Source organism: Spermophilus citellus, assembly GCF_964194105.1.
Source record: "Spermophilus citellus genome assembly, chromosome: 2".
In the NCBI taxonomy this organism is placed as follows: domain Eukaryota; kingdom Metazoa; phylum Chordata; class Mammalia; order Rodentia; family Sciuridae; genus Spermophilus; species Spermophilus citellus.
The window spans coordinates 126,584,270-126,599,324 of NC_138183.1; the positions used below are offsets into that span (position 1 = coordinate 126,584,270).

The 15,055-nt window shown below is 35.7% G+C and overlaps 1 protein-coding gene across 3 annotated transcripts in view; it reads right to left on the reverse strand.

Moving 5' to 3' along the window:
• Window positions 1-15,055, reverse strand: part of NTM (neurotrimin) — a 411,195-nt gene that overhangs the window by 295,354 nt on the left and 100,786 nt on the right. The gene's annotated exons all lie outside the window — the stretch shown is intronic.

Below are 15,055 nucleotides of genomic sequence, written 5' to 3' on the forward strand. Positions count from 1 at the left end.
ATAGACAGTATGATCATCAAAACAACCACCAAAACCCAAACTTTTTAAAAACTTTTTTTAGTTTTTAGTTGTAGGTAGACACAATATTTTATTTTTATGTGGGTGCTGAGTGCCTTATGCATGATAGTGAGCACTCTACCACTGAGACACAACTACAACCCCAAAAAACTTAAATGTAGATAATATGCCAAAGAATTGAAAATATATGCAAACAATAACTAGTACAAAAGAAGGTAATGTAGAAGAAACAGAAACTTAGGAGATAGGAATCACACAAAAAACAAAGAGCAAAATGTAAATCCAAACATGAAAATAATTAGCATTAAATATTAATAGATTAAACAACCCAATCAAAAGGCAGAGGTTGTTGGATGAGATACTAAAGCAATATGCCATTGTAAGTTGTCTAAAATAGAAAACATATTATGATAGAAGGTATCTATACTTTAGATTCAAAGCTACAAATAGTTTGAAAGTAAAAGAATAAGACAATACACCATACAAACTGCAACCAATAGGAGGAAGGTGTCTAGATTAGAAAGGAAGAATTTTAATAACAAAATAAATTTTAGGATTAGAAATATTTCAAAGGACACAAGGAATACTTCAAAATAATAAAAGGGTTCATATATCAAGAAGGTATAAATGTATACAAATCTAAAATCACATCCTCAAAATTCAGAACGCAAAAGCAGAAAAAAATTAAAGAAAAATATTCTACTTATCATTTAAAATTACATATTTCAGTTGCCCAATCTACATAAATGACAAAACAACCAGAAGTTTGAGAAACACTATCAACCAATTTGACCCAACTTATTTATCTAGAATGTTCAACCAATAACTGCCACATACATGTTTGTTTCTTCACATAGATATTCTGTAGACACAATCATATGCTAGATCAAAATAAGTCTCTATAACTTTGACAGAATTGAATATCTGAATATCCACAGATTTTTGGAAATTAAACAATACACTTCATAATGAATGATCCAAAGAAGAATCACAAGAACAATAGGAAAATATGTTGAACTCAGTGGAAACAAAAAATGTCAAAATGTATGGGATACATTAAAAGCTGTGCTTAAGGGATACTTATAGCTGTAAACATATATGTTAGAAAAAATAGTTCAATAAATACACTAAGCTTCTAACATGAAAAATTATTTAAGAAAAGAAAACTAAGCCAAAATCAGCAGAGAATGGACATAATAATGATTAGAGGGACTTAATGAAATTGATGAAAAAACACTGAAGTCAAGAAAACAAAACAATCATTCTTTGACAGATTGACAAAGTTTAAATTAACCAAGAAAAGTTTTTAAAAAATATATCAAAGTTGGATAAAAGTGAGAACATGATACTACAGATCATAACATTTTCAGACTACCAAGAATTAAAAGGAATTATCAAATTAAACAATTTAGATGAAATGGACAAATGCCTATAAGAACATAAATTAACAAAATTGACTCAAGAAATAGAACATGTGAATGAATAAAGCTGAGTTGGTATTTAGCAATAAATCACCATAAAGTAAAGTCAGAACAACCTGGCTTGACAGATAAATTTTAAATATTTAAGAACTAACAATATGAATTCTTCACAAATTCTTTCAAAATGCAGGAAAATGTTAGAAAACTTCTTAACTAATTCCTTGAGGTTTTCATTAGTTAATATTAAAACCATGCAAAGAAATCATATGAAAAAAAAACCCTACAGATTAACATATCTTGTGATCACAGATGCATATTATTTAACAAAATACTAATACATTGAATCCAGCAACAAGAGGATTATATGCTAATAATCAGTGGGATTTATCACAGAAATTATGGCTTGACTTATTATCTGAAAATCAATTAATTAAATACATCATGTAATAGCATATGAAAACAAAGCCACATGGTCATCTCAATTAACGAAAAAAAAAAGCTATTTGATAAAATTTGAAGCCATCCATTACAAAAACTCCCAAGCAAGAAGAATACAAAGAAACATCCTCAACCTGACAAAAGATATCCATGAAAAATCCATGGCTAACACTGTACAATAATAAAGGATTGAATGTTTTCCTTTAAAATTAGGGAGGAAGCAAGGATATATATTTTTGACCAGATTTCTACTCAACATTTGAGATTCTGGTCCGTGGAATAAGGGGGAAAAGAAGAAACAGCAAGAGAGAAAAGAAGGTGAGAGAGAGGAAGCAGAGGAAAGACACAGGCAAGGACAAGGACGTGGGGTGGAAGGAAAAAAAAGACATCTAGATTAAAAATAGAGAAATAAAGCTTTCTATTTTCAGGTGATACAATCATGGATATGTGTGGAAAATCCTAAAGAGTGAACATAATAACCATCAGTATTAGAACTCATAAACAATTTAGCAGGGTTGCAGGAAAACAGCAACAGTATACAAAGACTGATTATATTTCTATAAACAAAAAGTAAATGAGACGAACATGAAATTATGGTAACGATTCTATTCACAATAGCATCGAGAATTAAGTATTTAATACTAAATATTTGCACTGAAAACCATACAACAGTGTGTAACAAAATTAAAACAGATAAAGGCATTCCATGTTCATTGATTTAAGCTTCAATATTGTCAAGATGACAATTTTCCCCATTGTTCTATAAATTAAAATGAGATCCCTACTAAAATCTCAGCAGGGTTGTATAAATTGGTAATCTGTTTCTAAACCATATACAAAGAATGTAGAAGAGTCAACACAATTTTGAAAAAGAATAAAATTTACAGAAATTACACTACCTGATTCCAAATTTACTATAAGTTTATAGCAATAAAAATGTCTGATGCTGCTGCAGGGATAGGCATTTAAATCTGTGATACAGAATTGGTAATCCAGAAATTAATCCCACTCTAGCAACAAAGGAAAAGTCATATATTCCATTTATGCTAAATTGAATTTTAACAAAGGTCTTAAGACAATTCAATTAGATTGAAAACAGTTTTTTCAAAATATGTGGTTCTAGAAAGTTGAATCCATGTGAATAAAAATGAACATAGGTTTTTACATCATGTCAAGCACAAAAATAAAAAAAAAAGATCTAAATGTAGAAATTACATTTGAAGCCAAGTAATATTCCATTGAGTATATATATATCACATTTTCTTTATCCATTCATCTATTGAGGGACACCTAGGTTGGTTCCATAGTCTAGCTACTGTGAATTGAGCTGTTGTAAACATTGATGTGGCTGCATCATTATACTATGCTGATTTTAAGTCCTGTGAGTATAAACCAAGGAGTGAGATAGCAGAGTCAAATGGTGGTTCCATTCCCAGTTTTCTGAGGAATTTCCATACTGCTTTCCATAATGGTTGTACCAATTTGCAGTCCCACCAGCAATGTATGAGTGTACTTTTTCACCACATCATTGCCATCATTTATTGTTGCCTGTATTATTGATGATTGCCATCTGACAGGCAGGAGTGAGATGAAATCTTAGAGTAGTGTTGATTTGCATTTCTCTAATAGCTAGAGATGCTGAACACTTTTTCATATATGTGTTGATCAATTGTATTTCTTCTTCTGGGAAGTGACTGTTCAGTTCCTTAGCCCATTTGTTGATTTTTTTTTGGTGTTATGTTTTTTGAGTGCTTTATATATCCTAGAGATCAATGCTTTATCAGTGTTGATTTGCATTTCTCTAATAGCTAGAGATGCTGAACACTTTTTCATATATGTGTTGATCAATTGTATTTCTTCTTCTGGGAAGTGACTGTTCAGTTCCTTAGCCCATTTGTTGATTTTTTTTTTGGTGTTATGTTTTTTGAGTGCTTTATATATCCTAGAGATCAATGCTTTATCAGAGATGCATGGGGTAAATATTTTCTCCCAATCCGAATTTCCAATTTCCTAGAACCATTTGTTGAAGAGGCTATTTTTTTCTCCAATGTACTTTTTTGGAAACTTTGTCAAATATAAGATAACTATAATTAAATGGGTTAGTCTCTGTGTCCTTGATTCTGTACTATTGGTCTACAAGTCTATTTTGGTGCCAATACCATGCTGGTTTTATTATTATTGATCTGTAGTATAGTTTAAGATCTGGTATAGTGATGCCACATGCTTCTCTCTTCTTGCTAAGGGTTGTTTTAGCTATTCTGGGTCACTTATTTTTCCAGATAAATTTCATGACTGCTTTTTCTATTTCTATGAGAAATGTCATTAGGATTTTGATTGGAATTGTATTAAATCTTTTGGTAGTATGGTCATTTTGACAATATTAATCCTGCCTATCCAAGAACACGGTAGATCTTTTCCATTTTCTGAGGTCTTCAATTTCTTTCTTTAGTATTCTGTAGCTCTTTCCTTGTAGAGGTCTTTCACCTCTTTTGTTAAGTTGATTCCCAAGTACTTTTTTTTTGATGCTATTGTAAATGGGGTAGTTTTCCTCATTTCCCTTTCAGAGGATTTGTCACTGATATACAGAAATGCCTTTGATTTATGGGTGTTGATTTTATATCCTGCTACTGTACTGAATTCATTTACTAGTTCTAGAGGTTTTATGATGAATTTAGGGGGTTTTCTAGGTATAGAATCTAATTGTCACAAGTAGTGATAATTTGAGTTCTTCTATACTTATCCATACCCTTTTAATTTCTTTCATCTGTCTAATTGTTCTGGCCAGTGTTTCAAGAACTATGTTATATCAAAATGGTGAAAGATGGCATCCTGTCTTGTTCCAGTTTTTAGAGGGAATGCTTTCATTTTTTTTTTCTCCATTTAGAATGATGTTGGCCTGGGGCGTAGCATAGATAGCTTTTACAATGTTGAGATATGTTCCTGTTATCCCTAGTTTTTCTTGTGTTTTGATCATGAAGGGGTGCTATATTTTGTCAAATGCTTTTTCTAACCCAATCAATAAATGGGTCAAGGAACTGAACAGACACTTCTCAGAAGAGGATATACAATCCATCAACAAATATATGAAAAAAATGTTCAGCATTTCTAGCAATAAGAGAAATGCAAATCAAAACTAAGATTCCATCTCACTCCAATCAGAATGGTAGCTATTAAGAATACAAACAACAATAAGTGTTGGTGAGTTTGTAGGGAAAAGGCACACTCATACATTGCTGGTGGGACTGAAAGTTGGTGCAGTCAATATGGAAAACAGTATGGAGAATCCTTGGAAAACTGGAAATAGAACCACCATTTCACCTACCTATCCCACTCCTCGGTCTATACCTAAAGGACTTACAAACAGCATACTACAGGGACACAGCCACATCAATGTTTATAGCATCACAGTTGACAATAGCTAAACTGTGGAACCAACCTAGATGCCCTTCAGTAGATGAATGGATAAAGAAAATGGAATATTATTCAGCATTAAAAGAGAAAAAAATCATGGCATTTGCAGTAAATTGATGAAGCTGGAGAATATAATGCTAAGTGAAATTAGCCAATCCAAAAAAAAAAAAAAAAAACAAATGCCAAGTGATTTCTCCCATTTAAGGATGCTGATCCATAATATGTTGTGGGTGTGTATGTGGGGGGGTAAATTAACTCTAGATAGGTTAAAGGGGAAAAGAGGATAGAGGGGAAGGGAGGGAAATAGGGGTAGGAAAGACGGTGGAATTCAATGGTCATCATTACCCTAAGTACATGTAAGAATACACAAAAGATGTGGCTCTACTTTGCGTACAACCAGAGATAATGAAAAATTGTGTTCTATATGTGTAATATGAATTGTAATGCATTCTGTCATCATATATAACAAATCAAAATTTTAAAAAAAGAAGATAATTTGATTATGAAATCACTAAAAGGCTTGAAAAGACCCCTCATCCAAAAAAGATATATGAATGATAATAAACATGTGAAAAGACAATATCAGTAGTCATTAATGAAATATAAATTAAAACCACAGGAAGTTACCTATATATACGACCTGAACAACTATTTGACAGACAGTGCTTATTGAATAAACATCTTCTGGGGAGGACACAGAGAACACAGGGAGCTCATCAATCCCTCCTGGAATTGCAGGATGCTACATCCCCTTTGGAAAATATGGCTGATAGGTTTTACCAAAGTTAAAACTAAACATATAACAGCAATTCCACTCCTAGGACTCTCAAAAAAAAACAAAGGAAAACATGCTTCCATAAAGATATGTAGGTAGCATCAGTATTCATAAAAGCCCAAATCTGGATCATATCTACATTAACAAGTAGTGATTGAGTAAACAATATTTGTTACATATTTGCACATTTGTGCAATAGACAGAAATAAATTATGAATACATGCTGCAACATGGATGAAACCTGAAAAACATTATAAAGAAATGCAAATGCAAAAACTATACATCCTATGATTCCTATCACATCAAATGTTCAGAAAGGGAAAAACAATACAGGCAGAAAACAGATCAGGGATCATCTAAATCAGAGATTAGAAGTGCAGATTCACTGCAAATAGATTCAGTGGAAATTTGTGGAATGATAGGAATGCTTCAGAACTGGATTATGTTGATGATCACACAACTTGATGAATTTATTTTTTAAAATAATTAAAAAATTATTGTATACTTAAGGTGGAAAAATTTTAGGCACATAAGTTATGCCTTAAAAAGCATACTTAATAGCATTTTAACAAAAATGAAATTGTGAGCTGAATCCTTAGTCAGATCTGTCTTGAAATCACATGCATTTACTTCTATTCTAGTCTTCTCTCAGTGGGGGAGATGGCACCATCCCAGATCAGGGCTAATCTTTATTTCTAGATCCTATTTATTCCTTAATAGGATTAACAGTATTCCTTGTTTCTCCCAGCTTCTCTACTCCCTCCACCCTTTCCTGCCCCCTCTCTTATTTTAGTTCCGTTTCTTTAAAGCATGTTCTATGATAGACATTTCACTTCCTTATTTCTCATTCATATCAGTTCCTGATGGACTTCCTTTAGCTCTTTTCAGTGCATATTGAATAAATATCTTCTTAAATGGATACTATTTTTCACTGGTTATCTTCGAGCGACCTTCACTTCTGAACTTCATAAGTTCACATGCATATGTCAACTACTCTCTAAATAACTCTAACTAGATACCTTATGAGCACCCCAAGCACAGTAAACCCAAAATTAAACTCCATATTCTTTCTCTTCTCCTTCTGTATACCCCACTTCTTTCCAAAGAGCCATGTGAGCCAGAAGCCTGGAAGCTATTTAGCAGTCCTTTCTCTTTCTGGTCCCTGAAGCAGACTGTTGACAAGTCCACGCCTACACTCTCAAGTCCTCACTGAATCTCCTCCTTCTCTGCCTCCTACTTCTGGATTCATTGTCTTCACTGCTGTATGATTTTAGCATTTTAAAATAGCCTTAAAATATCCACTTTAGATTCTCTTTTTTCAATGAATGAATGAATCATTCAATTAATCAAAAAGGAGAAAATACTGTTCTTTGCAAATGTGCTATACGCTTTGCAAATAAAATCCTATACTTCCTTTAAAAATTATGAAGGCCTCTTAGTACTCATTAAGTATATATAAAAAATTAAATATCCTGAACCTGCTTTATCAATATGTACTTTTATCTTTTGACTTTCATCTCACCCTGTTTAAAAAACAAAGACACAAAAATGCCATCATTTCAGACTACTAATTTAAAATTCTCAAAAATCTGGAGATGGGTTGGATTTAAGTCCACTTTTGCATTTATGCAAAAAATGTTGATTAATTACAGTGGGAATGACAAGAAAACTACTTGACAACATATTGTTAGCCATTAATTAAGTTAACTTTATGTTCTTGAAAGTAATAAAATTGCATTTCTTTTAAAAGGCTTTATAATTAGTCTGAACCACACAATTTAGCGCTTAATTATATAGTGTCTTCTATTGTTCATTAATTCCTTCCTTTCTTTCTTCCTCTTCCTCTCTTCTTCCCAACTCCATCTCCGACTACACTGGGAAGGGGGGGGGGTGCGGGACTAAACTGCACCATGCATTAACTGTTCTAGCCACTCTCAAAGGATACAAAATGAACAAAAGGGCAACAATTCTATCTGCAAGAAGTTTCCCGTATGGGAAGAAAGATGAAATGGGTGCATAATATATACATGATTATATTGAATGGTGAAAGTGATTCCTTGCATTAAAGATTTGAGATAACAATCTAAGGTTCAGTGAAAATTCATAAGAAAGCACTTATTATTTCTAAAATGATGGAGAATAGGTGTTGGGAAAACAAAGAACACTTGTAGAGGTAGGGAATGAACAAAGGCTTTACAGTATGAGAATGAGCATGCCCAAAGACCCAGAAACAGGGAAACATAGGGCATACATACAAAGCCCTAGAGGTTGTAGGAAGAACAGAAGTTCTGGAATCCATGGGCCTGGGCTACAGTAGTTGTTCCATCACTACCACTACCAAGCTGTGTGACATTGGCCAACTTAATTACACTCTCTGAATCTTAGTTGTTTCAACCTCAAAATGTATATTATAATACCAAGTAATAGAATCGTTGTGAGAATTAACTGGAATAATGTTTGCAAAGGTCAAGCACATAGTAGGCAATAAAAATATAAATCACAAATGCAAATGCCCTTTCCCTTCAAGATAAAAAGAGCATGTTAGACATAAACACCCTTGCTGCAGACACTACACGACAAATGTTCAGCAACCACTCACCCAGTTCAGGATGAGGCACTGACTTAATTGGCTCCTCTGCCTCCTGTGTTTTGCCTTTAACAGAGACGCAGATCCTTTCATTCCAGAGCACTGCAAGTGTTCAGATAACTTCAAACAGAGGTCGATTTACTAAACTCCATTTATTTATGCTTCAAGTTGAATGTAAAAACACAGTGAGACAAACTGTTGTCAAGGAGTTCCCATCTCAATTTTTTTTTCAAATCATAGTATCACAGAATTTGTAACTAGACATGGTTTTATTCGTGTCTTAAATCATATATGTATGGAACAAATTCTACAAATCAATAATAAAATAAATGGTTTTAGGCTTGCTGAAGTTTATAATTAAACATTTATACAAACCATTCAGCCCAGCCACTGTGCTAATGCCATATGACAGCTTTATGTAAGTATCACATAGCCTGCTGCTGTAGAATTAGGACTCAGGAAGCTGAGTGACCATATACATGTATGAGATACCAGAAAGGAGAAAATTTTATATACACAAACCTGGGCACGCATGTGTGCGCGCGCGCGTGCGCACGCGCGCGCACACACACACACACACACACACACAAATGAGAACAAAAGAAGTCTCAGTGTCCTGCCCAGGAGCAGAGAATACAAACTGAATCATCTGGCACTGAGTAAATGATACTTCCATCAGGGACTTCTTTTCTTTCCCCATCATCTTATTGGTACATGATAGTTGTACAAAATGGTGAGATTTATTGTTACACATTTGTACATGCACACGATATACTTTGGCCAATATCATTCCCCAGTATTTCCCTGTCCCTCCCCTCGTCCTTACCCCTGGTTCCTTTCCTCTGCTCTACTGATATCCCTCAATTTTCATGAGATACTTCTCCAAATTTCTTTTTCCTTTTTTCCTCTCTAGCTTCCACATGTGAGAGAAAAAATATAACCCTTGACCTTCTGAGTAGTAGATAGGGAATGAACAAAGGCTTATTTTGCTTAACATAATGTTCTCAAGTTCCATTTATTTTCCTGCAAATGGCATAATTACACAGGGAATTCATAAGAGAGATAGCATTGGCTATGCCCTAAGAAAAGTGTATAAACTTGGTAGGTATAAATAAAGGAGAGAAAATTTTACAGAAAATTACTGGCAGCTTCCAAAAGCTAGGGGAAGGGCAAGAGGCCCTTCTATGGAAGCCAGTAGAACCACTCAGTGCCATGAAGAATTCACAAAAGAGCCTATTAGAAGATAAAGCCAAAACAAGTGTAAGTGAGTCACTTAATAAGAGCCTCCTGTTCTAGGATAAGACAGGATGCCACTGGAGGAAAATCCCATTGATGTCTGCTCATGGAGAGATTAAACATGATCGAGTCATTCTCCCGGCATAAGGTATAATAGAATTCAGAAAAGAAAATGAAGAAACTAGTTAGGAAACAACCACAGTAGTGCAAGTGTGAGTCCAGGTACACTGGCAAGAGCACTCAGGGATTTCAAAGGAACTTTTAGACTCCATGGGTCTGCCCTACCACTTGATATCTAGACCAGACACACATGGTCACACCATAGAGAACCAGAATCCTCATGCTTGTCTTCTTTACATATCTGTGTAACCTGAGGGAACTAGAAGTTTGAGCTGCAGTTACATTACCTATCAACTGAATTTCCAAGGCTCAGTTTGATGTTTTATGGTTTTATAGGGAGAAGTCATTTCTGAAATATTTAGATCCAGATAGTAAGTACAAATTGAATATGAAGGGAAAAAAAGCTGATTTGGTATATGGCACAGCCCTGGTGAGGGTAACATTAGAATTTTCTAAAAATGGTAGAATAATCTGTATTGGCCTCCACATTCTAGCCACCAGCTATAGGAATCACCAGCCTGTCCATTTTCTTCACTTCTGCTGTGCAGGACCTGTACAATATGTATGTGATCCCATGGCCACTTGAGCCAAATGGTCAGTAATGAACTAAAAAAAAATGTAAAACAGAGATTCTTTAAATTTCAAAATAAGTTCTCTCTTCTCCATCCTTCTGTGCCTCTGAGAACTGACGTCATGATCACCTACCGACAAAATTGAAGAAGCAAAACACACAGATGACAGATTTTTTTAATCACAAATGTAATAACACATCATGTCTCATGAAAAAGAAAGAGGGCAACAGGGAGGCAATTTGGTCCAGGAGTTTAATAAAAGCATACTCTCCTCAGAAGGAATCTCATAACGCCATCTTCCAATTGTGGCGTGCTAAACAGAGCTCCAGAAATCAGTGAGTCAGATTTGGGGCACCAAGGCCGTCACTAGGTGCTTATGCTCTGTCCTCATAATAGCTAGGATGCGTCTAAGACACCAGAACAGAAGGGCCACAAGAGATTGGGCACAGCACTGATGCCACAAAAAAAGTGTCCCTTTCCACGTCACCCTGTACAATTTGACTTGATTCTCTTCCTCCTGCTTACTCTTTTAGCTCTACATGAGCACATGTGAATGCATCTGACAGACCTCCAGGGGATTTGCTGTTCCCATCCCAAAGTGGACCTGTGTTTAGAGACAGCCAGGTGCACAACAAGGAGTAGGTCAGTGAAAGGGAAAATTGGGACACTTCCCCGGGCAGCAAGAATTAACTTCCAGGACTCTTGCTGGCACAGGCGTGTTTCAGAGAAGCACACTGTGTGTTAAAAATGCTTTACAAAAGCCAGCTTCCAATTGTAGCTTTTCCTAACAAAAGACGGGGGAGACTTCCACCAGACGTAAAGCTTCCAGGCTGATGGGCAAAGGAGGGCTGGGCAATATGTCAGCGGGATGCAAAGTGAGTGTAGGACACGTTCCCCACAGTGCTGATTTGGTGTCTGTGAGCCTTTCTTTCAGGATGTGGATTTCTGCCTTGGTGTCCTGCTGGTGAATTCTCTCCAGTTCTAAAACATTTTGTTACCTTCATTCGCTCTTAATTAAAAAGGAAAAGGAAACTCCTAGGGCTCCAACAACAGGGGAAAAAAATAAGGAACGAAAGAAAAAGAAAGGAAAAGAGAAATAGAGGAAAGAAAAGGGAGAGCTGTTTGAATTGTTGAAATCAAATGGTTAGAGAATCTGATGTGGCAAGACAGAAATGATAAATATTATATATATATATATATATATATATATATATATATATATATATATATATATATACACTGAAAGAAGTTTTAATCTTTCTGAGCAACGTGGACCCTATGAAACAGATATGTCTCTGGGAGAAATAGGGGACATTTGTAATGCCAGGGAAGAGAGACAATTGAGTCTTAGAAAGAGGCTGACCACCCTTCAGAACTCACTTCACGTCTTTATCCCCTTAGGCTATTAGATGTTCCAACAAATATCTATCGAAGTCCCATCATGGGTTCAACTCTATGCTAAAACTTCATCATTTAGGATGTTAAGAGAAAATAAACACAGGAAACAATATGAAGAGCTTTAATTTTCTGAGTGCTACCTGAGGTCCATTATAATGTTGGGCACTTGACATTCATGGGATCTTGATACTTACACCAGTCTTGCAAGGAGGGATCCTTATCTTCAAATGTAAGGCTCAGAAAGACTAATATAATTACAAAATTTAATAAGCAAAATCAAAGAGATGCACCAGGTAAGGGCAAGTGGCAGGGTTAGGATCAAACCTCCTAGACCATAGCTCATGCTCCCTCCACTTTATAGTACCCCCCCCATCCCCTGCATGGTAGAGTCAAGGGCAAACTGGGTGAATCTAATTCCAATCCTCTGTTTAGTCATATGCTGTACATTTGAATGTGCTCACTTGCCTTGCTTCATGGAGGGTCTTAACAGAGGGTTGTGGGTATTTCCTGATTTCCTCTTTCCAATATTAAGGCCTATTCTAAAAATTGAAGCTTGGTCAATAGAATGTTTTCTTCTCCCATATTCCTTTCCTTTATCTCTCTTACATGAAATGAAACCCACCCTTAGTTATTCCCACTATCTACCTCATATCTCCATTTATAAGGTACAGAACATTTTAGATAAAAGTCCCTCCTCAGTTGTCCCTGTCACTCAGCTCAACATTACAATTCCAACCTGTATGTTTTAGCTCACCTAGGACAAAAATATAGCTCTGCTGGACTCTATGCCATTATGTCATAATGTACCCCAAACTCATAAAAGCCTGATACACACACATGCACACATACAAAAGCCAACATTTACAAAGCAAACACAAATCAGGGGGATGATTATTCCTTCACAAAAAGATTTGCCACAGTTTTCCTTAAATAGTAAGCTTCTCGGATGCATTTATGATATGACTTGATTTTTCCCCCTAGGGATATATCCTTTGCATAAACAAAGCAAAGCAGACTGCAACAAAATGCAGCAACAGAAATATCAGGCTGAAAACCTGGATTTTGGTTCTATTCATTCAGTCTTTGTTGTGGCCAAGACCTAAATCACGCCATATTATGCTTTGCACGGTTTAGCAGGAGTTGTGCCCTTCTGACTATACCAGTGACTTTGTCCTGGCATCCAGTTTCCAGTCTTCTCTGTGCTCATACATGGTCCTGGGATGAATTGCCACTATTCCATTATTTCTATTTCTCCAAACTACCCTGCAGGCTCACCTTCAAAAACAGACAACAACAACAATAAAAAGAAAGAAAGAAAGAAAGAAAGAAAGAAAGAAAGAAAGAAAGAAAGAAAGAAAGAAAGAAAGAAAGAAAATAGCCACGTTGGGATGGTTTTTTCAACTACTGCTTATTTTTGTGCATTAGGATCAGAATCTATAACATTTAAAATAGGTGACACTTTTCTTAAATAGCCAACAAACATGGGTTGGAGGGAAAGGCAATGGAAAGGCTCTTCCTACTCAGGGTACTTACTGAACCAGTAGTCACAACCTTAAAGACATCCATGGTCAAGACAGAGGGGAGAGAGAATTCTTCACACACCACATGTCTCACACACCACATGTCATTTCTACTTGCCTCTCACTGGCCAGCTCTAGTCACATTCTATCTCTACAAAGAAGTGCAAACCTACTCCAGGAAGTGCTCAGGATACAAATAGCTGGAGACATTCAGTGAGAAGTCAAAGATGACCACTATGCTGCCCAGGACTATTCTGCAACAATAAAGGATGTAGAGCTTCAGATCTTGGTACTCTGTGAGACACAAGCATCATGGAAGTTCTGGTTGACCTAATACCTAGTCTATATTAGTTATCTGGAGAAAAGGGGTTCCTAGTTTTGCATCTCTAATTATACCTGCCCTTAAGCATTGTCCCCAAAGGAAATGACTGCAGAACTCTCCTTGAATTTGGAATATGTGCCTGGTTACACCTTCTTTGTAGGTTGCCTTCTCTAGGGATGTTTCTAAGTATGAGAAGCTGATATAATGTGCCTCACTGAGGCTTCCAGTCCCGTAGAGATACCTTTATACCATGATATTCTTGCAATAAAGTCTTTAATCTATTTCAAAGAGAGGGTACTTACATGTTCTTGTGGGATTTTTCCCCCTTTTAGGTAGATTGAAACATTTTCTGCTTCCCAAATTACTCCTCCCACAGCTAGCTCTTTCACATAGAGGAGGAAAGGAAACAAACAAATCAAACTGCCTGTGTTAAATCAACGTCCATCACTCTCCCCTCAAGCTTTCTCACCATTTTGGGTTGAGAGATGCAGGTGCAAGGTCTCCCTAGGTGAAGGGTTTATTTTCAAGCCATGGAAAGATTGCAAGGTAGATTTTTTTCAACTCCTACATATCCTTGAATGCTAACACCACACAATCTTATTAAAGGAGTTGTCAAGATGCATTAGCCAAGTGGGGATGAGGCTTCCAAAAGAAGGGAATGCCTAATCAGGTGAGAGAAAGGGAAGGGACTGTATTTCTGACAAAATAACAATGCAGAGATGGCTCACTTAACTTCCTTAATGGGGCACACAGGGTAACACTGATAACTGAAATACACAGATGTGGTTAAACTTTTTTGTTTTCATTTCCTTAAAACCTATTTTAATTTAAAAAAAATATCCTAGGAAAAAGAAGCATTTTTCCTTAAGAAAATAAGAATGTTTGGGGTCAAGAAGGTAGTTTGTAAATCTAAGTGAGCTATTGATATATGATAAAGGATCTGCTGTAGGTGGGTGCTGATGGAACAGAAAACCAGAGGAATAAGAACTGAGAGTCTTTTTTCTCTTTTAAAAAGGAGAAAAAGTGGACAAAGGAAAATGAAAGCAACAGCACCACAATGAATATGAGAATATGGAATTGGAAAAAGGGGAAATCAAAATTTTTTTTTCAAATTCCACTGTGTAACAGGAATAAATATTTGATTATTTCATTTCAAACACACCACAAATCCATGAGACATCATTCATATATACCTTCATTCTAAGATTCACTCATTCATTCACTCCTTTCATCCTTC